The sequence below is a fragment of the Canis lupus genome, chromosome 36, assembly GCF_048164855.1.
Source record: "Canis lupus baileyi chromosome 36, mCanLup2.hap1, whole genome shotgun sequence".
Lineage (NCBI taxonomy): Eukaryota > Metazoa > Chordata > Mammalia > Carnivora > Canidae > Canis > Canis lupus.
In genome coordinates, this window is record NC_132873.1 from 14,127,211 (window position 1) to 14,155,157 (window position 27,947).

The window sequence follows — 27,947 nt, forward strand, 5'->3', positions numbered from 1 at the left end:
GTTGTGTTGGGTACATCCATCAGAAGGCAGAAAATACCTGATCATCTCTTGTTTTGTATTTTAACGGCTATTGAAAATCCTTGATAGCATTCATTATTTCATTAAGGTTACCAAAATAGTAATGCTTTTATTGTTCCTTTTTTACTTGTTAACTGGAAACCTCCATTTGGAGAACCTTTTTCGTTGGTGTATCAGTCCATAAAGAAAAAGTAAGATAAATATTCAATTATTTCTCTTTATTTACTATTTTTCAGAATGTATTACTTCCTAATATCCTCCAAATGTAACCAGTGATTTTTACTATAATAATGAATTGATGGTATTAGTCTTAGTGATGTTCAAAGTGTTCAAACTTTTACTAATAGAAATCTCTTAATGATGGCTTCTGTGTCCTTTGATGGTTTTTTCACTTTCTGGTTTGACAAGACATTCAAAGCTCATCTTTTTTATTTTTTCTCCAAACTTGGGTCCAGCCATCTCTCCAAAGGACCCCTAATTTCTTTAGTGAGTGATGATATTTAGATACTACAACTCGCACAGTGGGGATGATCATTGCTACTATGTTGGCCATTGTTTTAGGCCTTTTTGATGAATATAAATAAACGGGTGGGTTTTTTTAAGCTTTTGGTTGTTGTTTTTTTTAAGATTTATTTATTTTTAGAGAAAGAGTGTGCACAAGGGCAGGGGCAGAGTGAGGGTAAATCTCAAGCAGACTACTGATCTGAGGCTTAATCCCACCACCCTGAGATCATAACTGAACTGAAATCAAGAGTCAGATGCTCAACCGACTAAGCCACCCAGGTGCCCCAATTGTTTGGTTTGATTTTTAAGATAAAATGCATCTTAAGTTCACACAGATAGTTCTAATACAAATTCAAGACTACAAGGTTCACTTAAATTTTGATATTACAACTATGTAGCCTTACACCCACACTGAAAATTCTGGTTCTCACAACTCTTCATTTGGTTTATCATATAATTAACATGCAGTGGCCTCAAAATAACAAAACTAAAACTATTCTAAACATTATAATTATAGAAAACAGTTTATGATTTTTATAGGTTTTTTTGTCCCTAGGATATACCTTATTGGGATAAACAATTATAGCACATGTTTGAAGTAACTTAAAATAATTATTCCATATGGTTTTGCAACTAACTCAACATTTAAATTATAATTTTATGAAGTAATAATTATAAAAGTAAAGGTATAATTTTATAATTTAAAGCTTCAAATATAATTTTTAAAATCTAAATTAAAAATAAAGTTATACTCTTGTAAAGTCATAAAAAATAAAAGTATAATTTTATTTCACAAATACTTTCTTTTATTTTATTTTGTGTAAAACTGACACTCCTCTTTCCAAACTCTCAGGTTTTTTGAGAAACACTGCTGATGAGTTCAATCAGTTTAATTATCACAATGAACCCAAAAATATTCAGTTAAGAAACAAGAAAGAGGGATCCCTGGGTGGCGCAGCAGTTTGGCGCCTGCCTTTGTCCCAGGGCGCGATCCTGGAGACCTGGGATCGAATCCCACGTCGGGCTCCCGGTGCATGGAGCCTGCTTCTCCCTCTGCCTGTGTCTCTGCCTCTCTCTCTCTCTGTGACTATCGTAGATTAAAAAAAGAAAGAAAGAAACAAGAAAGAACAACAATTTTAACAAACGTGAGTCAGTTTTTCATGCTGACATTCTTGTAAGATTGTCTTTCTTCAATTTAGGATATTTCAATGGAATCTAATTTATATGCTGAAATAAAATATAAGAACATACGCTAATAATGAAGGTAACATAGCGCCTCACATTCAAACAAGGAATGGACTCTGAATGATATGAAACATCTACCTATATTCCCCAGAAAACAGGACTTGTTCAACGAAGTGTACTTTGGAAGGCTAACGTTTTGTTCAGTAATTTAAATTTTCTGCCTTCATCAGAAGAAAAGAGTCAAATAACTGACAGTTATAGTTACATTAGCGATAAAGTATTTTCAAGCCTTCCATGGAAACTGGCAGAAATTCATCATTATACAGAGAGAACCAAGCATTTTTGTCTATTTGCTTAGTTGCTTTTTTGTTGGTAAAACAGAACACTGAATAATTTAGCTTCATCATCTTTAGAGCAGCCAAAGTAGTTATTGGAAGTAATTGTGCTTGAAGAACAAGTTGAGACTAAGGCAATTTATTTCTAAAGAAAATATACTCAAGAGGAATTTTGCCAAAACAGGATGACACATCTCCTATATAGTCAATATCCAAAACTCTAGGCAAATTATTTTACTCTTTTTCACACCTGTAAAATAGGGAGAAGTATTTTATGGACAACCTTAACACAATTTCCTTGAGATGCAAAGCTGAGATTAAGATTCTAAATGAGTTTAATGATACCTATTTGTGCCTCAGGATTATGGACAATTAGTCTTTCAATTCCATCACACAATAGTTGAAGGCAAGCTACATTTATTCTTTACAATTATTATGCCTATCTTGCTAGTGGATAGCACTGCACAGAAAAGAGTTTAAAGGATTAACTCAACAAACAGCACATGCATAAAACCATATAACTTCCAATTCATTCAGAATTTTAATACACAAAATTCAATCACATTTATAACATAATTTATTTGTTTCTAACCTCCATAAGACAAGCAAACCTTTTCTACAGTTAAGGAAACAGAAGGTCAGTAGGATGAATTGACTTTCTACCAATTTAGAACTCAGGTCTTTTGAGCCCTAGAGCATTGGATGAAGAGTGGTGACACACTTAGCCCTGGTCCTGACTTCCAGTTCAATGTATTTGCCTTCATATTCTGCTGGTGTCATTGATCAGTAAAGTTTCTTTGAAACAAATTCACAAAGTCAGGAAGCACTAATTTCCCAGTCACAAGAAGGAGATATTTGAGAAGGGAGAACATGCCTCCTTTGAAAACAACATGATGACAGTCAACTCTTGGTAGAATAGAGAATCCTTTTCTAAGTGTTCCAGGAGGTGGGGAAAAAAGATAAACTTTTAGTGAATAAAGACTAGAAAACCAGAAGAAACACTGGTATTGAGAATCTCACCACTGGTCTGAAGAATGGGAGATTAAAAGAAAAAAAAATTACAGGGATGCCTGGGTGGCTCAGCAGTTGAGCGCCTGGCTTTGGCCCAGGGCGTAATCCAGATATCCCGGGATCAAGTCCCACATGGGGCTCCCTGCATGAACCCTGCTTATCTCCCTGCTTCTCTCTCTGCCTACGTCTCTGCCTCTGTGTGTGTGTGTGTGTGTCTCTCATGAATAAATAAATAAATAAAAATTACAGAAATCTAGGATTTTAAAGATGGTCCTGCCAGTTGGCTTAAGGAGATTGATCTCCCTAAAAAACAAAACTGTTCTATGGACCATCCATATGACTGAAATTGTCATTGTTCGATAGTACTCCTTATAAACAATTTTATATTGATCTAAAGGTTTGCCGTCTTTCTATATTCATACTCTTGGTGTACTCTCTGATAATATACTCTCTTATTTCTAACAATCTCTCAGATTATTTTAGGTTTCCTATGTAGATAATCTTCTCTTTAAAATAACACTTTCTTTCCAATCCTTATATTTCAAGTTCCTTTTTATGTTTTACTACACTGCATTAAACATTAACACTTACATTAAACATCCAGTTTAATGATAAATAGAAACAGTAAGTGTAGGTGTCCTCGCATTTTTGATTCTATAGTAATTGCTTTCAGTGTTTTCCCTTTAAGAATGATGCTTTTTCGTTCATTGGTGGTTCATAGAGTTTATCAGTGCTATTTTTTGCTATTCCTAGCTTGTTATTATTATTATTCTAATTGGGTTTGAATTTTATATTTCTTTATGCTCTAAAGTGATGATTATATTTTTTTCCTCCTTCAATTAGTTGATGTGTTGAATAACATTTATAGATTTTTATAATATTAAAGTACTCTTGCATTTCTGGAAAACTACAAATTGATTGTGTTATATTATCTTCCTCATATCTCATTGGATTAAGATTGGCTTGTTTTCTTTTTAAATTTCTTTTATTCTGTACTTCTCTACTTTGGAAACAAAGTTATACAAATAACATAGAATTAACCAGTGAATTCTTTGTCAATTCTCTGAAAAGATTTGTTTAAGGTTAGGTCAACTTCTTGAAAGTGTGTTAGAATAGGCCTCTAACAACCAATGGAATCTGGAAGCTATTCCAGGAAAATTTTCACTCTTGGAGTTTTTAAGACCTTCTAAGATATTGTCTCCTTTTTTCCCGTTAAGTGCCCCCCTCAATGCCTACCCTAAAAACTACAGAATACTTCTGAAAGAAATTGAGGAAGACACAGATGGAAAAATATTCCATGCTCATGGATTGGAAGAATTAATATTGTGAAAATGTCTATGTCTATGTCAGGGCAATTTACACGTTCAATGCCATCCCTATCAAAATACCATGGACTTTCTTCAGAGAGTTGGAACAAATCATCTTAAGATTTGTGTGGAATCAGAAAAGACCCCGAATAGCCAGGGGAATATTGAAAAAGAAAACCAAAGCTGGGGGCATCACAAGGCTGGATTTCAAGTACTACAAAGCTGTGATCATCAAGACAACATGGTGCTGGCACAAAAACAGATACATAGATCAATGGAACAGAATATAGAACCCAGAACCCACTGGAAAATTGAATAGCTACATGCAGAAGAATGAAACTAGACCATTCTCTTACACCATACACAAAGATAAATCCAAAATGGATGAAAGATCTGAATGTGACACAAGAATCAATCAAAATCCTGAGGAGAACACAGGCAATACCCTTTTTGAACTTGGCCACAGCAAATTCTTGCAAGATACATCCCTTCTACTTTGAATCAGTTGACTCACCTAACTGCAAATATTTGTGTAGTTATTTATATTTTGTCTAAGTTTAAGTTTATTGGCACAAAAATATTCATGGTGTGCTTTTATTAACTATTACTTTATTGCAAACAAATAACATGATAAATAGGTAGATAAAGACCAATAGGTCTCATACCCTATTGTTTCTACTGAATCCCACACTTGATGAGTCACCTTCTCCATTGCTTAATGATCATTTATTTTTATCTAATTACTTCACATGGGTTAGAAAAAATTTCCTCCAAAGATTTGATTCTGTTGGTAGACATCGGGACCACTTTTACACAACCTTACTCCTACATTATAAGCTTACTATCTCTACTTTTAATACCAGCTTGGTTTTGCTAATCCTTGGCTCATGATTCATAATCTAAACAGTGATTTTACTATACATGTTCATCTCCAGGGCAAGTCTACACCATCCAGAAAAGTACTGCCTTGTCCCCCAATCCCAGATCTATTTTGTTTTGTTTCCACAGTATTCTGTTGGATATCCATCAATAAATAGAGAAGCTCTCCCTGGGTGGAATTCATTTACTCTATAGCAGGAAGTCATCCATAATGCTAGAAGTGCAAATTTATATCCAATTTCTTGGTTTTCAACCAGTGTGAATCATGTTGTTTCAGATATAAATCTTTGAGGCACATATTTTAGAGGCTGTATTTTGTTATCAGTTTGTTGGTACAGTTTAGTTCCTTAAAGCTGTAGGACTGGGATCCTCATCTCCCAGAGGCTGTCACTCTCCACAAGCAGTTTATGACATAGTTCTTCATGGCCAGTAGGAGGTCATCTGTCCCTCTATGAGGGGCCCAGTCTCTCAAAGGTTTCACCTGATTAACTCAAGCCTACCCAGGATAAGCCCCCTTCTGATGAAATCAAAATCAGCTGATTTGAAACCTTAATTATACCTGCCAAATCTCTGTACTTATGCCATAAAATCATAGGAGTACTTATACTCTGTACTTATACCCTGATCATAGGAGTTAAACCCCATCCTATTCTCAGCCCTGCCCACATCAAGGAGAGGGAATATATAGGACATTTACACCAGGGAGTGGGAATCTTGGGGACCATCTTAAAATTCCACCAACCACAAGTACTCTGGCCTCCTCTCATTTATGGCCTCCACAACTGATCTATATATAACAGGGAACCAAGAGGATAAATTAAAACATTTCAGACCATAAAATGAATATTTTTTTAAAATTCTACTGAAGTTGAATTACAGTAAAATGATTACTACTAGAGCAATATAACTCTAGCTTTCATGACCAGTTAGTTTCCACTGCTCCTCCTCACCTAAACTATTCATTCTTCCCAGAAGAGCAGCATGGTACATGCTTTGTACCACACTGGAAGCATCTTACTCTAAATTTTGATCCAGTAGATGCAATACAACCTGTATTGTCAATACAATACATTGACATTAGGACAATGCCTCCCTCTTTAAAATAAAGTCAATATTTACTCATCTGTTCGACCAATATATGTTTTGTAATCATTACTTAAGTAACAGTAAAAATGAAATTACTTTAATTGATATTTATTCTGTTTGTGTAACTCTGCAATCATCTGATTTGCATCATAAATAGCCTTAAGTAAAATTCTAAAGAAGAAAATTTTGTTTGAGTGTCGCAGCCCCTGAAAGGCAATTAGATAATATCCCATCAGCATGCAAGAACAGTGTTAGTCACTCAATTTTTAGAAGTTCTTCATCTATATTATGATACTACACGAACCTTCAACTTCATTACTAGCTAATTCTCAGTAGCTAGTAAGCATCAGCATTAGATCTTAATTGGCAATCAGGACTTCTGGTAGAGCAGGCCTTCCTGAATTAAATCTGAAAGTACTGACCTAATTTCCCAGACATTTAGAAAGTATCACAGTTAATTTTTTTTCAAGATTTTATATCTTTGAGAGAGAGAAAGAGAAAGAGAGAGCACAAGCAGGGGACATGGGGAAAGGCAGACACCTGCTGGGTAGGGAGCTGGACATGGGGCTTGGTCCCAGGACCCTGAGATCATGACCTGAGCCAAAGGCAGACGCTTGACTGACTGAGCCACCCAGGTGCCCCTCAAAATATCATAGTCTTGATGCTTTCTAGTATACACAGGCTGCAATGGCCCCTTTCATTGTTGTCCCCGTTGCTTTGAAGAGTAGACTGCTTCTGCAAGAGCTTTACAGGATAAAAGCTGGCTTGAGCTTTATTTTTTGATTGCCATGCAAAATTGGTACAAATTAGCCTACATATCCCATAATACTCACTAAAAATTTCTTTTGCCACAAAAACTGTGATGAACAGAAATAATAGGTTCTTGATAGTTGCAGGACCTGAGATTGACATTCTATTTTTTTCTACTGGAAAAAGAAATTGGTGTGGTTCTCACTCTTTGTTAAAGTGTGATCCAGGTACTCAGCATTATTGGCACCAATTTGGGTCACAGTCCAGAGGTACTAAATCAGAACCTGCACCATAACTAGATCCAAGTAATTCTTGTGGGCATTAATGACTGAGGAGCAGTGCTTAGTAGATCTCCAGAGGCTATCGACCAAAATGATTATAGCACTGATGATTGCAAAAATTGTAATCATTACCTTTATATATGTTAATAATGTGGCACTTATTATGAGGTAATCTATATAGTTTACAAGAAGGGCACACTCTATCGCCAAGGCAGAAAAAGGAGTGAGTTTTCTGTAAATCTTACTACAATTATCTTTGTTCATGTGATATCATGTGTTGATGCAGGTCCTATGGCAATGAGGGATGGGTTCCTGCACTCCCAAGACCTCATAGCATTTCAGAAATAGTTTGAGAAGGAAAAGCAGCCTTAAGATAGCTCAGGTGGGCTGGATTTGGAGAGTCTGGAAAGGGTGGGGTGACACACAAACCTCCCTCCCTTCAAAGGACAGACATCACAGTGCTAGATACCTAGATGGATACACATGTGTCAACTAACATCTTGCCTTCTGGAACCTATTGACCCTCCGTATCTCATTTTTCATTTCCTGCCATGAAAAGGACCATATTAAATTCAGTATAATTGTCAAGTGCTTCTTTCTCAGCTGCTTTCTCTGTGAAGTAAATAAAATAAACTGAGGCATTGGCTTCCCTGAAAGTCTACTCTTTATCACTTCATCAGGCCTCTTCCCACTTCAAGGCTAGATCCTGCCTCTGACATCCTTCCATCTCCTATCAAACTGACTCTGAATTTCCACATTCCATTAGTGAATACATGTCTTTTCAATATCCATGCTGTAAGCAATTGATTCTCAAATTTTAGCATCAAAATTACCTGAAGGGCTTGTAAAACACAGATTGCTGGGCCCAATCCACAGATTTTTTTAGATTCAGCAAGTCTGAGTGGAGCCTGAAATTTTGTATCTTAAAATTTTTCCAAGTGATGCTTATGTTTCTGTTCAGAGCTCTGCACTTCAAGAACCACCACTCTCAAAATAGAATTCCAGGCATTGGGAGTGGGAAGAGAAGCTGTGGGGTAGCCCGGTGCCACACTAATGTGCCTCCTATTGATCAGGTTAATGTGGGTCTGCTAGTGTCCACTCAGGTCTCCAAAGACCTGGCCAGTGCAGGATTCAGACAGAGCAGTGATGTGCAGAAATAGCCCTCTCAACTGGGTTATTGCATCCTTGTGCAAACACATTTTACAGGTGAGGCTGTAACGATGATCGTACTACTATTGGGTGTTTTTTTTTTTCCTGATGCAAACTGATTGATTTTTTTTACATTTTTTAAATTTAAATCCAATTTGCCAACATATAACACCCAATGCTCATCCCATCAAGTGCCCTCCTCAGTAGCTATCACCCGGTTGTCCCATTCTCCATCCATCTCCCCTTCTGCAACCCTTTGTTTCCCAGAGTTAGGAGTCTCTCATGGTTTGTCTCCCTCTCTCATTTTTTCCCCACTCAGTTCCCTTCCTTTCTCTTACAATCCCTTTCACTATTTCTTATATTCCACATATGAGTGAAACCATATGATGATTGTCCTCCGATTGACTTACTTCACTCAGCATAATACCCTCCAGTTCCATCCACATCGAAGCAAATGGTGGGGATATATATATATATATATATATATATATATATATATATATATAACATCTTCTTTATCCATTGGGTTTTGAAAGTAACATAACTAGTGTGACAATCAGGGGGGTTTTGGTATATTTTTTATTGGAGTTCGATTTACCAACATATAGCATAACACCCAGTGCCCATCCCATCAAGTGCCTCCCTCAGTGCCTGTCACCCAGTCAGCCCAACCACCCGCCCATCTCCCTTCCACCACCCCTTGTTCGTTTCCCAGAGTTAGGAGTCTCTCATGTTCTGTCTCCCTCACTGCTATTGAGTTTTTAAAAAGCCTCATTTAAATTAGAGTTGGGAAATTCTGAAGGGGGGCCTCTCATGCCCATCCCATACATCACTACCTACACAACCAGCAGGCAGGAGGAAGATCATTCTTGACAAGGGAGGACACTTTTCATTATAAAAATTTCTCTTCTGGCTTTTAAGAAAAAGAAGGAATAGCTCTTTCCAGCAGCAGCACACTACTGCCTGCAACCACCACAACCTCTAACTCTTGTTCTCTAATGAATTTCTGTTCAAAACAACCCTTCCCAGTTTCCTCCTAAAATCTAGTAAGAGCTCACCTTCCCTTTGTCTCTTCATACTTGCCTGGGGTTTTGCCATTGCTTGCATATTCTGAATTGCAATTCTCTGCTATTCCTGGATAAACAATTTTTTGTTCTAAAATACTGGCTGCTTTGTTCTTAGTTTGATACTAGCAATGTGACTTCCTGCATTGGCTATTTATTGAGGAAGGCTGGCATATTGATTTTGGAAAATAGAATTGAAACGGTATGATGTGTATATGAACTATCCAGTCTCTGAATTAATAAACTATCAAAGAAAGTGGGGGAGTTTTTTTCTCTCAAGAGTGATAATATGAGCATTTCTCCTTTTAGCAAAAGAATGTAGAAGGCTGATCTATTGTGCCATCTAAAATATGTATATTGAACTGTTATATTTCCATTAAGTATTTATCAAATTTTCTTTAATATTAAGAAATTATTGTGGTCTAATCCCTAGTGAAAAAAATACAAAGTTGCTCATGCAATGTGAACACGACAATGTAAAACCATATGCAAAAATTAACTTACTTAACAATTATTACTCAATGACTGGTACCTACCAGAACAATGTGCAAAGTTCCAAAACAACAAAGAAAGGAAGTCAAGGGTGATGTTTAGTCAGTACTAGGATATGACTTTGGCCAGGGACCCAGGAATACCAGAACCCACCCTGCCAATCATCCCTCTTTTCCTGGGAAGTCTAAATACCAATTACTAATGTAAATACAACTGCTACAGAGATGAACCCTGTTAAAATGACATTGGGGTAGGGGTGCCTAGGTGACTCAGTCGGTTAAGTGCCTTCTATTCAGGTCATGATCTCAGGGTCCTGGGATGGGGCTCTCTGCCCAGTAGGGAGTCTGCTTCTCCCTCTGCCTGCTGCTCCCAATGTTTGTGCTCTCTCTCTCTCAAATAAATGAAATCTCTTAATAAGAATAACTAAAATTACATTAGGATATATGAGCTTATACTTAAAGCATTTAACCAGCTTATGCTTTATCAGCCACTGGTTCTGGTAGGAAACCAGTAACATGCAAAGGGTTGAATAAAAGGGAATCTAATGAAGAGACTATTTAGAGAAGTCTGGACAGGATTGAGGAAACAAGAAAGAAAGATAAGGTACCTAGGGACTTGCAATAGCAGGAATCTTATACCATTCCAGGTCTGATGAGTCAAAGGGAAAAACTAGAACCTAGTGAGAATGAAAACCTTAGAAACAAGACTAACAAGAGCTACTATCTGCAGAAATGTACCTGTGCCCAAAATTTGGCCAGGTTGGGGGAAAAAAGGAAAATTATCTCAAACTGTCTTGGTTCCCACCCTCCATTCTCCTACCAGGGCCTCCCGCTAGCTGAATCCAACCAGAAGCCCAAGTGACAACATTTGTAGAGGTCAACCTCATGAAGCAGGGCCAAATGGATTAAAATTTACATCTTTAAATCCCCTATTCCTCTCAAACTATAAATCATAGGAGTGGAAAATTCTGAAGTTCCTATGGTATTCCCATGGAGGAATGCTCATGCAGACAGAGAAAGCCATCCCACCCTCCAAAACATTTGGGGCTGATTTGCTTTGACAATATTGCTGTAATAAGTGGAAGACATAGCACAACAAAATGGGCATCCTTCCCTGAGGAATCAGGTACTGCCTAGGAATGTGACAAGCCTGAGAAACAGGCAGGCTTGTCTCTGTTTCCAGAGAAACACAGTGACCCAGCCTGCTATTAACCAAGACTAAGCAGCAGCCCGACTCAGGTGAAAAGTTCCTGCTTCTTCAGGGGGTTGTAGCTGGGCAGTGGGTACCACACAGCTTCTGGCATATTGAAGGTGGAAGTGCTCCTCTTCCTCAAGAGAAATATAATTAATGACTAGATTTTATTTATATAAAACATATAGTCTTCCAAAATTCAGAAAGATTGTTTATATTTTCTAATAAAGATAACGTATTCAACAACAAAAGCCTCTTTTACTTGTGACCGTTGAGAATACAAGTCTAGAAAAAAATAGTGTTATATATTAAAAGTTTTTATGGCTATATTGCATATATTTACATCCTGCAATGCAATATTTAAACAGATGATATAAATAGTTCACTGATAAGATTAATAAATAATATTTACAAAGCACTGTCTGGAGAAATGTAGTTTCATGAAGATTCAATGAGAGTTAAAAGCTAGTCTCAATCACTGCTAATAAGACAATAAAGAAATAAATAAATTTCAGAAAAAGAAAAGGATGGCTATTTTTTAAAAAGATGCATAGTTCAGGGACACCTGGGTGACTCAGTGGTTGAGTGTCTGCCTTTGGCTCAGGTCATGATCCCAGAGTCCTGAAATTGAGTCCTACATCAGGTTTCCCACAGGGAGCCTGCTTCTACCTCTGCCTATGTCTCTGCCTCTCTTTGTGTCTCTCATGAATAAATAAATAAAATCTTTTTAAAAATAAAAAAAATAGAAGATGCATAGATCAAAAGGTACGATTTTTGAATTCTTCCTCTACATGTTCCTGTCCTAATTTTCCCTTTGGATATAAAACAAGAACCTGTGTTCTGAATAGTTCTTTTTTTTTTTTTTTTTTTTTTTTTTTTGCAAATTAGGCAAGAGTCTACAGTAATGGTTAAGTAGATTGAATTTTAAAAATAGATAACTTCAAAAATAGCAGAACTAAGCTCGTCTACAACCAGAATAACTAGATAAAAGGTTATTTTTCATAATGGGCCATTGGTCCACTGAAAACTATTACTCATGTATCCCAACTAATAAAAACCAGCAATCAAGGATGAGGCACAAAATTAGAAAATAAACAGTTTTGCTACACCAACTCAAGCATTATGCTACAATTCAGTCTCCAAACAACACATTACTGTACGCAAAAATGATATGGAGTGAAATACAGAGTACACCCCCAATGACCCACAAGTTCCCTCTCTGCAAGGCAACTCCTGTGATGTAGAGGAAAGCATGGATATGACGATGATGTCTCTCTGATACGCAGGATGGAAAGCGCAACCTATTTCCTTTCACTGTGTTGATAGAAATGTGGAAAGAGTGAAAAGATAAGGAATTGCATGTAAATTGACCAAAGCAATGAGGAGCTTCCTTTTAACATGTGCCCCCATTCGTCCATTTGCAGTTAGAGCTTTAATTACTTAGAATATTTCTAGGGGCACTTGGATGGCTCAATCAGTTAAAACTGACTTCTGATTTCAGTTCAGGTCTTGATCTCAGGGTCATGAGTTTAAGCCTCACGTCAGGCTCCACATCCAGGGTGGAGCCTACTTAAAAAAAATTTTTTTAGAATAGAGTATTTCTAGTTGAGAGATGAAGTAGTAAGAAGGAGGAAGAGGAATGCTTCCCTGTGAATCCCATTAGATTCCTGGGATCCTCTCAATCTCTAGCTCTAATTAATTAAGCTCTAAATAATGTGTTGCCAGCACAGTCCGATTAGCCTCTGTTTGTTTCAGTGGTGTTATGTGGTTTCTTTGAACTCTTGAGTTAAAGGTTAAGTTTATAACAACCCATTCCCCCACCAGAAAACTTAATGGTTTCAGACACATAAGGAACATTCAATGACCATGTCTGGACTGAGAGGGATTGATTCTGTGCTATGAAGTATATAAGCATATCAAGTTCCTATCAAGGAGCATTTTCTAGAAATGATTTCATAATATTTTAATTGCAGTTCACTCTATAAACAAAAAAGTCACAAAGACATTGTAACCGAAGAATTACTGGTGTTAACCAATACGCACACATGCAACACAGAATAGTAAAGTTTTTTTTTTATTTTCAATCACACTTGTCTTTGAAGTTAAAAGCTTTCATTTAAAGTAGAAATTTTAAATTTTTTAAGTTTTATATTTCTTCACTTTAACAGCCAAAGTGTAGTTTAAGACCTGCACTTTCCTTTGGCCTAAATTCAACCAATGCTTGCCTTTCTTGGTAAGCAAGACTTTGTTCTTTAGTGTCTGAAAAATAATGCTTTTAGTCTTCAGGACTCAGCTGAGCTGGGAGAGAGTGAACTGAGCTGCCAGATATCGCAATAGTCAGTTAAAGCAACAAGGCAAAAATGAAGAAAGACTTTTAGTTACTTAGATCTTCCTGGATTTATGATGGGATTATGTCCCAATAAACCATTGTAAGTCGAAAATATGGGTAAGTTGAAAATGTGTTTGACACATCCACCCCATCAAACATCATAGCTTAGCCTAGCATTCCTTAAATTTGCTCAGAACACTTACATCAGCCTACTGTAAGGAAGTCTTCCAGGGCTAAGGCCCATTCCCGTAGGAGTCAAAGGCTGTGTCCTTGAGACCACCTTTCCCAAGATAAACAATAGCTAATCTTCAAGTAGGAGAACTTAACAACACCCCCTGCTACCCATAACTCATCTTAAATTCACATGCTAATTGGAGTGATCATTCATGTTCACTAGTTGCCTTTATCCAAAAGAGTAATAATATCATATCTCTAAGATAGGGAGTTACAATTTAGAGCCAGCCTTCTAAGTTAAAAACCCATGAAGATGGGAAATAGAGGTTTTCTCTTCCTTGATATTTACATTCAAAGAGATGGTACCCAAGCACTTGAAAAAGACATTCTCAGATTGAAAAGCTAGCAAAAGCTTTTAGCTTTTAGAAAGATTTACATCCATATCAAAGGAATAAAGAAGGAATACAAAAATAAAAGTTTTCTAAAGTAAACACTCTAAGAAAAAGGAAGGAAGGAAGCCTCTTTCCCTTTTAAAACTCCATTTTTCCCCTTTTAGATTTGTGTTCACTTGACAACAGTACATGCAATTTTGAATAACTTTATTTCTATTCTATGATGAGGGATTGGTTCTGGGAAAGAAAGAGGAACTGCTGCCTAAAAATAAGAAAGATGATGGGGTTCTTCAGTGGCTTAATTGTTAAACATCTGACTCTTGATTTCAAGTCCCTCATTAGCCCCTGTTGGGCTTCAGGATGGGCGTGAAACCTGCTTAAGATTCTCTCCTAGGACAGCCCAGGTGGCTCAGCGGTTTAGCACCGCCTTCAGCCCAGGGCAGGATCCTGAAGTCTCCAGATCGAGTCCCACCTCGGGCTCCCTGCACGGAGCCTGCTTTTCCCTCTGCCTCTGTCTCTGTCTCATGAATAAATAAATAAAACCTTTGACAAACAAACAAACAAAAAAGATTCTCTCTTTCTCTGCCCTTCCCCCACTTGCTCTGGCTGCAAAAGAAAGATGAGAGGGGACATTCCCACTGCACATTTTTTCCAAACAGTGTAACTTTGTTCTTTTAGTCAACATTTACTGTCTTTCTTACTTCCTTAATCTCTTCTCCTTTCTCTCTATAAGAGAAAAAAAAAAAATCAAGAAGTGGGGCAAGAGCAAAAGTCCTAAAGGAAGCACACACACTCTCAGGTGGCAAATAAAGAGAGACTGGCCTCCAGTCAGCAAGTGAATCACCCAAGTCATACAGCCCATAAGTGGCAGACTTGGGACTTGGACTCGAGGTGTTTTGACTATATATCTACTATGACCCAAAATGAAAATTCTCTTCCGTCTTTCTTATTTGTTGCATACATATAAGAACTGTGCAAAAAATGTAGAAAATAGAATTTAAACCATAAAAACATTATAGGCATATATACATATATGGAGAAGAGAGATTTCAGGGTATGCTTCTTCTCTCCTAAAGTTTAAACAGTGATTCATTTCAATCTAAATTAGGATTAATTAAACTGTGAAGTCATATTCATTTGCTCTTACCTGTTTTATATTAGTTTTATATTAGTAATCTTTCTTTTGAAAAGCGTCGCATTGCTAAAAGAATTTGAGGAGGAATGAGAAATAATGCCGCAATCAAGTCTGCTCTTTACAACCTGAAATCATGGGTGTGGAAAATTAGTACTTTGAGACAAAATTCCCTGTGATCATAAAGCTATAGGGGGTAGCCCAGGAATCAGAAGACACCAAGAGTTTATAGCTAATTTATTCCATTTAGCTTTTGATTATAGCATTTACCTAGCAAATAGGATTCTAATAAGGTATGAATCATAATGCACCTGGGGACAGCTGTCTACATGCCCGGAGCTCTCTGCCACCACATGGGATTTTACAGGCACTCCAGGGCACTGCCAAGAGAGAAGCAACAAAAGGCTCAAAACCTAGTAAGCAAGACTAGAAAGCACTTCATTGTTCTTTTCCAGAGGATCAAAGACCTGTTTGGGCAGTGCCGCTTACTCATTCTTATTATTAGGAGCTGTCAAGAGCTCTTCTTACCAGACTAATAATAGCCTGAGGTCTAAAATCTCTGTGAGATGCCAGGAAAAAAGGCTTCTCAAACTTCCCTTTCACAGAGCCACCCTGTGGAGTTACTATTTCATTCTTGACACTGATTTATTATGCTTATTCTAGGGTGAAGTTCTACATTATGCTTGACAGAGACATTGGCAATTATCTGTGTGAAGTGGTGACAACTGTGAGAATTTTGCCTTTATTCCATTTCTTACATGCCTCATCCTATAAAGAGAATCCTGTGTTCTCCTCTGGCTTCAGCTTTTGTAATGCAGAATATGGAAAAGATAGAGAATGAGACCAGACTGTGAGTGCTGTGGGTCAGTTGTAGGCCAGGGCCAGGCTGCCAGGCCTCTCTGAAGCACCAGGAAGGAAGAATCCTTTTCCATCCTCCAGAAAAGGAAGGTTTCACCCAGCAGTTCTGCTCACTTCTGTGGGTGTTATGGAGAACAGGCACATTCATGAGGATCAAGCCAACCCTCCCTTTCACTTAGGTTCATGAAGCACACCACAGCAAGCTCTTCTGAGCATCATCTGCTCTTCTCTTTGGATCTTCCATTACTTTTTTTCTTCTACTTGATTATTCCTTTCAGTACACAACATGCTATAACATCTCTCATCTTAGAAGAAAACTCTTCTTTGTTCACCCCTCTCCTGCCAAACACTGCCTTATTTCTATGCTCTTTTTGAAGCAAAAATCCTTAAGCAAATTTTCTCTACTTGCCATCCCTATTTCCTCTCCCTCTGTTCTGCCTTGAACTCACCCCACTTTGGATCTTATCTGCACAATTCCAGTGCAAGTGTTCTTGCCAATGTCACCAGTGACTAGGACCTCTACTTAACAAATTCAGTGGTCCATTCTTAGTTCTCAACTTGCTCAACGATTGATTACTTCCTCCAAATGTTAAATTGCCACATGGTCTCAATCTTAGGACTCTTCCTCCTCATTATTCACATCACTTAGTCATTTGATCCCGTTCCTTAAGTAGAATGCACATAATGATGATTCCCAAATTTATATCTCTATCTTTGATCTCTCTCCTGACCTTCAACCTAGGATAGTGATAGTCATGTATAGCTCCTTCTTATGTCCACTTACATGTCTAATCAGCATTTCAAACTCATCATCCCAAACCAAAATCCTTCCTGGACTCTTCTTTCTCGAGTACTTCACAGCCAACTAATTGGCCCCCTATTCAAATTACATGCAGAATTCAACCACTTTTCTTGACCTTCACTGCTACCTCCTTAATCTACACCACCATCACTTCTGATCAGAATTATCTTGATAAAACCCTGATTGATCTCCCTGCTTCCACTCACTTTCTACAGTCTAATCTTAACACAGGAGCCAAGGTGATCCTTTTAAAATGTAAGTTAAATAACATCATTTATTTATCTAAACTTTCCAAATGGCTTTCCATCTCACTGAGAATAAAATCTTTAGCTCTCCTTCCTTCCAAATGCACTGGCCTTTTTGCTATTCATAGAACACATCAAGCATGCTCTTACCTTATGGCCTTTGTATTTGTTTTACCTTTGGCCTCGGAAGCTCTTTGTCCACAGAACCACATGGTTCAATCCCTCATGTTTTCAAATATGGGTCCAAAACCTATTACATCATCACAAAAGCCTTCACTGACCACCACTTTCCCATCCACTCACTCATTGCTCTACTCTCCCATGTGTCTTTTTTTCTTCATAGCACTTCTTACTATTAGATATATATGCCTCAAAAAAAAAAAAAGCTTATTTATCATCTTCTGCCTTGTAATAGAATGTAAACATAAATGCCTTGTAATAGAATGTGAACATAAACTTCATGAGAGCAGGAATTTCCTGCTTTTTTTTCTCTGTCATAACTCCAACATCTAAAATAACACCTGACATATAGTTATCACTTAGAAACAATTTTGGAATGGATGAATGAATGAATGAATGAATGAATCATGCTGTGGCATTATATAAGAATCTAGAGGGTGAAGATCTTCTCCGTATTCATATTGATATAAGGAAGCTGAAGGGACTCCATTTTGGAAACACTCCATCTTTGCAGTTTTTCTGCTAGGTCCCATGTCTAGCAAGAAGCCAAGGAAGCTATGTTCCCACCTCAAGGGGAAGCCAAAAAGTTCATCCTTCTCTGAGCTTTGTCCTAGGTCCCAAACACCTGATAACATCTAAGAAGAGCCATATCCCAAACATGTTCCAGGATGTTAGCTTCAAACAAACCTCAGCTGACACTGGCATCAACATCTCTACTTTTGCTGATTTATGGAACAACACCTATTGTTCACCTAACATTCACCTTTGATTGATGACAAAAACAAACAAAAAAAACAAACAAAAACACCGATTTTTGCTGAATTCCTAAAGAAACACATACCCTCGATCCTCTTCCACTATAAACCCCTATTCCAAGCAACAATGAGACTCATTTTCCTGTTCTTTCTGAGTCTCCCAGACACTCTGTCTGCTATTCTCTGTCACTCACCCCACTCAGTCAATTCTGTTTTCACTTTCTCTGGCTCCCATTTGATTTCCATCTTGTATGAAGCCAAGGATTCTCTTGGCTGGTCCTATGGGACCCTCGCCTCTGGGTCCTTGGACCCAGCCTGCTTGCATCAATATCAGAATTCAGTTTCTCCATTTCACTGGTTTGAGAATGCTTACTACCACATTCAAGACCTACCCTGTAGGTCCTCCAGCTTCCTTAACTCCAGCTTCTTTCCTCCTTCTTAATTGCTTTCTGTTGTTACTTTCCAATCAACTTTCTTTATTTGTAATTTTATTAATTTTTGTTACCTCTCTTAATTTAATTCATTAAATTTGTGGACTATCAGCAAGGATATAACCTATATATCATGGCTAACAAATAAGAAAACTATTAAAATATCAATTTTTATTTTGTGATACAAAGAATTTTAAGAGACCTCTTCAGATCATTCACACAGCTGCTTTTAGGAATTTCCTAAAATAGGTTTTGTACCAATCAAATAATTACATTAAAGTTAACTTATTAATTTGGGTTTATTTTTGCAAAAAGCATGGGAAGATCAACTTTGGGAAAATAGTTAAACTCCATAGGAATATGAAATTCCAAAATGATCTTTTTTTATGAGCTGGAATAATTTTCAATGGTTTCCAAACAGTATTTTCTTATTAGTAACATATTTTAATAATGATGTCAGAAAAATAGGCAAGTCTTTTCTCCCCCCCCCCCCCCCGGAAAAGATGTATACACACTTACACATTAAGAAGTAATTCCGAATCAGACTCCACTGATTTCCTACTGGGTTTTATGTTCGTTTCTTAGACTGTTTTTCCACAAAGTAAACATATTTGCAAAAGAAAATGACTCAACTTTAGCTGCATGTTATTTTTGAATGAAAACATTTTATTCATCAAACAACTGGTTATTGACTTGATTTAGTATTCTCTCTGCCTTTGAACAAGCTGATGAACAACTAAATTCCTTCTTTATAAACCCTTGAAATTGGCCTTTGATTTGAAGTGCTTTGAAAATGTGGGCTGAAGGATAGTCAAAAGAAAAATTAGTCTCCAAATATTCTCTTCTGAATGTTCACTGCACTATAGTATACAAGTACACTCTTGAATGAGTGTGTGTGTGTGTGCATTGCAAAGTAAAACATAGTAAATACATAAAGTACATATTGCATGTGGATTTAATAAAAGCTTCAAATAAAACTCCAAATTAAAACTTTTCCTTTCCAAAATATTTTAGAACTATGTTAGATCTTAGTTTCACTCTGGGGTAAGCAAAATTTTAAGATAATTAAATACCACAGACTGGGTAGCTTATAAACAGACATTTATTGCTCGTGGTTTTGGAGGCTGGAGGGCCAAGATTAGGATGCCAGCACAGTTGAGTGAGGGCCTTCTTCTGGGTCGAAAGTACTTCTCTCCAAGTTCTCATTTGATGGAAGGTACAAGGTATCTTCCCAGGGCCTTTTTTATAAAGACGCTAATCCCATTCATGTAAGCTTTGCCTTCATGACCTGAGCACGTCTCAAAGTCCCCACTTCCTAAAACCATCATCTTTGTGAGTTAGAATTTCAACATATGAATTTAGGGGACGCATTCAGATCCTAGAATCCCCCAAGATTCCCACCGACCAAGGTACTCACCCCAACCCTCTCCCTTCAAATGGGGGCAGAACCTGTGAACATAATGGGTTTTCGCTTCTGTGACCAGGTTACTAATCAGTGAATCAATTGGGACACCATCCTCAGTAGGCCTGATCTAAATCAGAGATTCTCAAAGGTGAAGCCTGACACAGATGCCTTGAAGAAGTCAACTTCCCAGAGTTCTACAGCTGTGAGAAATATATTTTGCCAGCTGAGCATGGAAGAAGGCACAGCTCCCAGTTAAGAACCCAACACTTTGATTACAGCCTTCGGAGAAGCCCTGGCACAGAGGGCCCAGCTAAACCCTAACTGGATCCCTGGCCCACTGAAACTATAACATAATTAATGTGTGTTGTGTTAAGCCCCTAGGCTCGTGATAACTTGTTACACAGCAAAGCAATCTAATATACATGTCAAATTTAAATGTTAAATTTGATAAATGCAGCAACCTAAAAATAGAGTTAAGATTTTTTAAAAGTCATGATTCCATGAGGGAAAAAATAATTATTATTGTGGCAATACTACTTTAAAGTTTACTCCAACTATTGACTGGCACTGTGTATGTTTTCTGATCATTGGTTAGGCAAAATTGAAACTCATTGACATCTTTCGATTTAAAATGTTTAAATAATTTTTTAAATGCTCACAGCAGAAAACAGAGCAAAAAAACATCTTTTAGACTATCACCCTTAATGCCTCTAATAATCAGTAATGCAATAAAGTCATTTCAAATGAAATAAAAAACATTATAGATTTGATTAAATATTGAGTAACTAAATAAAAGTCTCATAACTTTGTGAAGTAGAGTGGCAGATGCATTATTCTGGGACTAAAAAAAAACATCTATTTTTGCTGGCAGTAATTTTCTTTTGGCTGAATTTATGTTAGGATTCTCACCCAGTAGAATATCACTCAAAATGGCAGATTTACCACATTGAATGAATTCCAACCCTATCTCTGATTTAAAGATGATAACTTTTAGAAGGTCTCACTTATTAAACAAAGTCAGCTTTAAAATCACATAATTAGGCACAATGCAATTCATTTGACAGACATTACATCCTATAAAACTTCTCTTTAGAGGGCTGGAGTCAATCAGGATCAGCAGATGAATGGACAAAGATGATGTTGTATATATACGCAAAGAAATACTACTCAGCCATCCAAAAGAATGAAATCTTGTCATTGGCAATGACATGGAGGGAACTAGAGGGTATTATGCTGAGCAAAATAAGTCAATCAGAGAAAGACAAAGACCATATGGTCTCACTCATATGTAGAATTTAAGAAACAAAGCAGATGAACATAGGGAATGGGAAGGAAAAATAAAAGAAGATGAAAACAGAGAGGGAGACAAACCATAAGAGACCCTGACCTCTTAGGAATCAAACTGAGGGTTGCTGGAGCGGAGATGGATGGGGGGTGGGGTAACTGGGTGATAGGCATTAAGGAGGGCATGTGATGTAATGAGCACAGGCTGTTATATGCAACTGATGAATCACTAAATTCTACTCCTGAAACTAATAATACAGTATATGTTAACTAAATTGAATTTAAATAAAAAATTTTTGTAAAAAGATAACTTTTAGCAAGTCTCTCTTGTGAAAGTCAGCTTTAGAATCACATAATTAGACAAAATGCAGTTCATGTGACAGACATTACATAATATAATAACTTTTACTCTTTAAAGAGCTAGAGTCCATCAGGATCAACAAGAAGTTAAATTTGACAGACTGCCCAGATTCCAGCTCATCACCTAACCAAAGTTGTTATCATGGTCCAGTTCTCACATTTCTTAGAGATCCTAAGAAGTGACTCCCGCTGATTCCATGCAATTTAAGACAGGCTGTCTAGGTAGTAAGGGCACCAAAACAGTTTGAGGGGAGAGACTAGTTATAAAATAGAGCTGTGACTATTTAAAATATTTCCTTTCTTACCTTTACAGTTTTTCTCTCTTCCTTCTGTCAATCAATGCATTTGCAGTTGAAAACAGGTCTCTGTTATTTGTTGTCATAGCAGCTTATACTTGTGTTTTTCAGTACTGTGCATACCTGTTACTATTTAATAACTTGTAAATATTTACTTATCATCCATCTTCCTGAGGATTCTCTAAGCTCCATGTAGGCAACTCTGTACATCTAGTATCTGCAATTTCCCTGGTGGCCAGCAAACACCCAGCACAGAGGAGATATTCAGTAAAGACTTGTTTGTGACTAGTCTTTAAGAGCTGCTTTTCTGAGATTTGGTTCTCCATTGATACTTTCCCCTGATTTTCATCTCTATTAAAACTTTCAGCAGAGGGGAGAAACCTAACAGAGATTTCCTCTGAAACTCAAATTCTTCTAGGAGGGTAATTCTTAACCAGGAATTTTTTATGCTAAAATCCCAATGCTCAGGTCTCATTAAATTAAAATCTCTGGGGGTTGGGGTTTAAGCATCAGAAATGTTTAAGCCCCCAGATGATTCAGTTAGCCCTGAGAACCTCAGCGCTAAGCCTGAAGTTCTCAAATTTTAGGGTGTATGGAATCAGCTGGAGTGCCTGTGAAGAAGTTCTATCTCTCAGTCTCAATGTGGTAGTCTAGACAGTTGTGTCAAGTCATCTCCCTCCACACTTTGCCACTTAAGTATGCAATGCCTTCCCACCACAGATGGGCAATACCTTCCCCAGCCCTTGGTTTCTGCTGAGCCCATGTATCTCGCTTTGGCAATGTTACCAGATACGACACAGGCTGAGCCATTGAAAGCACCTGTGTGATCCAGCCTGCACGCTGGCACTTCTTCCACTGTCTCAGGGAAAATTTGCTCCACCCAGAAGGCCAGTCGCAGGAGGGAGACAAGGGTGGAGCAGAGCCAAGTTAATCCAGCTAAACCCAGCTGACTCCCAGATGAATATCCAGACAAGACGAGCAGAGCTGCCAAACTCACCCTCCATCAGTTTACTCTCCTGTTAACCTACAGATATGGGAGCAAAGTACTTACTGAGATTTTATGGTTGTTCATAACATAACAATAGATGATTGATATAATCTACACCAAAAAATTCTGATTTGGTGACTACTTTAGTCAGAATCCTTACGTTTACAAATAATCAAAAGCTAACGCAAACTCATTTAAAAATAAACTAATTTTCTGACTTAAAAAGGAACAGTGCAGGAATCAACAGAGCTTCAGAAATAACAGAATCCAAGTATTTAAATGGTATTATCGAAATGTGTCTCTCTGTACCCCTCTGTGTTAGCTTCATTCCCAGAGAGGATCTCTGCAAGTTACAGGAGGCATAGACACCAGCAGCTCCAGGTTTGCATTCTATGAGCCAAGTCACATGGACTGGGAGTAACAGAGCTGATTCTGAAAGGAAAAGAAAAGAAAAGAAAAAGAAAGAAAAGAAAAAGAAGAAAAGAAAAGAAAAGAAAAGAAAAGAAAAGAAAAGAAAAGAAAAGAAAAGAAAAGGGGAGGGGAGGGGAGGGGAGGGGAGGGGAGGGGAGAGGAGAGGAGAGGAGAGGAGAGGAGAGGAGAGGAGAGGAGAGGAGAGGAGAGGAGAGGAAAGGAAAGGAAAGGAAAGGAAAGGAAAGGAAAGGAAAGGAAAGGAAAGGAAAGGAAAGGAAAGGAAAGGAAAGGAAAGGAAAGGAAAGGAAAGGAAAGGAAGAAAAAAGAAAAGAAAGAAAAGAAAAGAAAAGAAAAGAAGAAAGAAAAGAAAAGAAAGAAAAGAAAAGAAAAGAAAAGAAAAGAAAAGAAAAGAAAAGAAAAGAAAAGAAAAGAAAAGAAAAGAAAGAAAAGAAAAGAAAAAAGAGAAAGAAAAGAAATCTGGGTGCTATTACTGGACAAAGAAAAGCTTGTTTGAAAAGCCCAATTTTAGAGTTTCATAGTAATAAGCACTAATGGCTAGCACACTAGGTGATTCTATTTTGTGGAAGCCCAGGATGACATTTTTAAAAATTATGGATAAGATCTTCCTAGCTATAGGAATACTCAGAAGAGAGGCATAATTTAGCCAGCTTTTAAAAATATTGCAAACAGCATTTTGGATATAGGACTTGTGAAGGACTGTTGATCAATAATGATTAATGATTTCAACCCAACCCCTGGGACTTTACTACATGGTGGAGATATTAGGCTGCTCTAAATTTTTATTTCTTGGTCACTTTTTAGGCTTTAGAGAGTTTATGGTATTTTCTTATTGTTTTGTTGTTGCTGTGATTCGTTTTCCTGGATGGAGAGGGGATGGAGATTCTCTTTATTATCTTGACCACCAACATGTAGTTTTGCTGCATTTGGCAAGATAACTTGTTTCTCTCTACTTGACTCAGAAGAACCACAAATGAGACTCACACAAGGATGCCATTCGTAATGGAATTTCTACTGTAAGACCCTCAAGATGAAATCCTGAGGTTAAGCCTAACATTCTAGAAAGGTATGCCCCCATTCACTAAAGAATCTAGTTCTTCTGTTTCAATAGAAGGGTAAAACAAATGAAAAGCAAAAAGTAAACATAACCCTAGATTAGATTAAATTCAAGTAATGGATGACTTCTCTGAAGCAAAATCATGTTGCCCAGGAATACTTCACTTCCATCAAGTTCTTTTTTTCTTCAATTAGGCCCAGAGTCCAATAATTTTTGAAGGTCATTTTGTTTCTTACCAAATGTCACTCAATGAAATCTTAATATGAATTGTACTTTTATAAAGACAATATCTCCTTTAAGACTCAGAAAAATACAAAAATCTAAAATAATTTTTATGATGCTTTTAAACATCATAAAAACAAAAAAATAAATGGAGCTGTTAAAAAAAAAGAAAAAAAGCAATGAACCCAAAATGATGTCACTAAGGCTAAGCCCACAATATCAAACCAAGATTTAGTATCTGACCCAACGGCAGTCTCAACCTTTCCCAGAAATGCATCCTAACCAACCAGTTGGAAATTTTCTGGTCAGCTTCAATGAAGGAATCCTCCTTATAAATCCTATCATTCTCTCAAAGAAAGGTGACATTGCCTGAAATAAATCTTTTTAAAATTTATGACTTCCTTGTCCCAACTTTCTCTGCCTTTAAAAACTTTTTTCTTTCAGGCACCTGAGTGGCTCAGTGGTTGAGTGTCTGCCTTCAGCTCAGGGTGAGATCCCAAGGTCCTAGGATTGAATCCCACATCAGGCTCCCCACAGGGAGCCTGCTTCTCCCTCTGCCTATGTCTCTGCCTCTCTCTGTGTGTCTCTCATGAATAAAAAAATAATTTTTTAAAAAAAACTTTTCACTTTCTGTAGACTTTAGGAAATCCTTTCTATTGCTAGGCTATGGACTGATTCATGAATTGTTTAGTAAAGCCATTTAGATGCTTACAATTTACTCAGTTAAATTATTGTTTCTTTTTTTTACAGAACAACTTAAATATCAGTTATTCACCTATAAATTATTATTCTCTAAAGAAGTTGTGCAGATTCTTTCATCAAAAGTCCTTAAGCAATTGTCACTACTGCTGCATTCTGTTGGTCAAAAAAAGAGTCACAGAGCCAACTCAGATTTGAGAACAGGTTACACAAGGGCCCAATTACCAAGAGTTTATAATCATTTTCAAAAAAAAAAAAAAATGGAGCAGGAGGCATCTAACAATCATTCTTCCATAGCAATTCTGAAGTTCAGATGGTCATATCACCAATTCCCAAATGCAACCCAGTTCTGCTTCCTCAAAGTACTTTTTCATGGTTTTCTGGTTGGCCTACTAGGTTTCCGGATCTGGACTCTGAGTTAGGCTTCCTTTTCCATAAGAAATGATCCATATTTTCAGCTCTGTGGATTTCTGATTCTGCTTCTTGTCATCTGAGGGTCCAAAGGCCTCTTTTAATTTGTATACATTAAAGTCATTCTTTGTGTTATTAAAGTTCTATAGATCCTGACAAATGTCATGTTTCTACCATTAGAATACCATACAGAATAATTTCACCATCCTAACAAATCCTATATGCTTTATCTATCCAACCTTCCTCACTCCCCACATCCCTGGCAATCATTGATCCTACTATTATCTTTATAGTTTTACTTTTCCAGAATGTCATGAGTCGCACCCTTGTCAAACTGACTTTTTTCGCTTAGAAATGTGCATTTGATATTTATCCATACTTTTATATGGCTAGATAGCCCAGTCCTTTTTGAAATGAATAGTATTCCATTGTACAGATGTACCACAGTGTATTTATCCAACTCACCTATTGAATAACATCTTGATTACTTCCAATTTTTGGTGACTGTGATAAAGATGTCATAAATGTTCACATGCAGGTTTTTGTGTGCATGTAAATTCTCAAATCAGTTGGGTAAATACATAGAAGTACAGATGACGGATCCTTTAGTAAGATAACCTTCAGCTTTGTAAGAAACTGCTAAACTCTCTTGCAAAGTGACTGCAACATTTTGGATTCCTACCAGCAATGAATGAGAGTTCCTTTGGTTCTTCATTCTCACATGGAATTGGTATTGCCAGGTGTTTTAGATTTTGGCCATTCTAATGGGGGTGTGATGCTATCTCATTGTTGTACTAATTTGCATTTCCCTAGTAACAAATGCTGCTTTTTCCTAGTAACAAATCTTTTCATATGCTTATTTGCCATCTGTGTATCTTTTTTGGTGAAGTGCCTGTTCAGATCTCTTGCCCATTTTAAAAATTGGGTTCTTTATTTTCTCATGATCAAGTTTAAGAGTTTTGTATATTTTGAATATAAGTCCTTTATCAGATAGAAGGTTTGAAAGTCTTTTCTTCTATCTGATTTGAAAGACGACTGCATAAAACAATTATAAACAATATTTTTTTCCAAATAAGGTCATATTCTGCGGTATGAGGAGGTAGGACCTCTATAGGTGAAATTTGGTTGGGGCCAGTGGGGAAACCATTCAACCCACAACAACCAGCCTAGGTCAGTCGACAGCCAGCCCAGCTAAAACCAGCAGAACCACCCTGGCTGACCACCCTGACATGTGAGCATAAATGTGCTTATTGTTGTAGACCACAGACATTTTGTAGTTATTTGTTATATAGCATCATTATGATAATAAAGGTATATAAATGTACTGTGGATACAATCTGAGACCTTAAGGTCTTTAAATTTTTACAATGGGACCAAAATGCCCCCCTAAACAGAGTCACTCTGAAAACCAAAAACCCCACTCAGCTTTTCTTCATAGGCACCAAGTAAGTAGATAGAATAGCAGTAGGTGAATAAAGGCCTCCTCCGAGAATCACTAAAGAAATGAGTATAGCTTTTTACATACTGTGATAGAGGGAATGGCTGAAGCCAATACCCACACTCCTCATGAAGATCAGATAGAAATAATAAGCAGAGCAATGAGCTTGTCTAAACCATTGCAGGTGGAAAGGTTGAAGATTGCTTTTGAAAGAAAGGAAGGCAAACTGTTTGATTAAGCAGTGAATATAGTCGATTGATAAACAGCGTGTTGAAAGTATTTGTTCTATTCTCTATCTTATGTATTTACTTTCCATATTAAAGAAGCAATTGAAGTCTCTTTTTTGTCTTTTTCTTTAATTGAAATAGAGTCGACACAATGTTACATTAACTTCGAGTGTACTACATGGTGATGCCACAAGTCTGTATGTTATGCTGTGCTCATCACATCTGCCTCTATACCACACTATTACAATACCACTGTCTCTATTCTCTATGCTGTAACTTTTATTCCTGTAACTTATTCATTCTTTAATTGGATGTCTATATCTCCCAAACCTCTTTCTTTTGAGCAAGATTTTTTCCGGAAAAATTACATTTTGTCTCTGTATTATCCCTGAAGAGAAAGAACCAACCTCATATAATAGACTCTGCTCCACTAATAGAAAACATCTCTGTCCAAAGACTATATACTGGAATTGTAGGCATAGGACCTAAAGGGAATTAATCTGCATCTGTGGACAGGAATTGTGTATCACTTGCAGTAGAAAGATTTCATAAGTGCCTGCTGTTACTATAAAACTGTTTAG

General features: G+C 37.2%; 1 protein-coding gene across 3 annotated transcripts in view; it reads right to left on the reverse strand.

The window, feature by feature from the left end:
- Positions 1-1,350: 1,350 nt before the first annotated feature.
- Positions 1,351-27,947, reverse strand: part of PTH2R (parathyroid hormone 2 receptor) — a 145,719-nt gene continuing 119,122 nt past the window's right edge. For all 3 annotated transcript variants that reach the window (XM_072812601.1, XM_072812600.1, XM_072812599.1), the window contains exon 15: positions 1,351-1,609. The gene's annotated coding sequence lies outside the window, so the exon portion shown is untranslated. The remainder of the gene's footprint in view (positions 1,610-27,947) is intronic.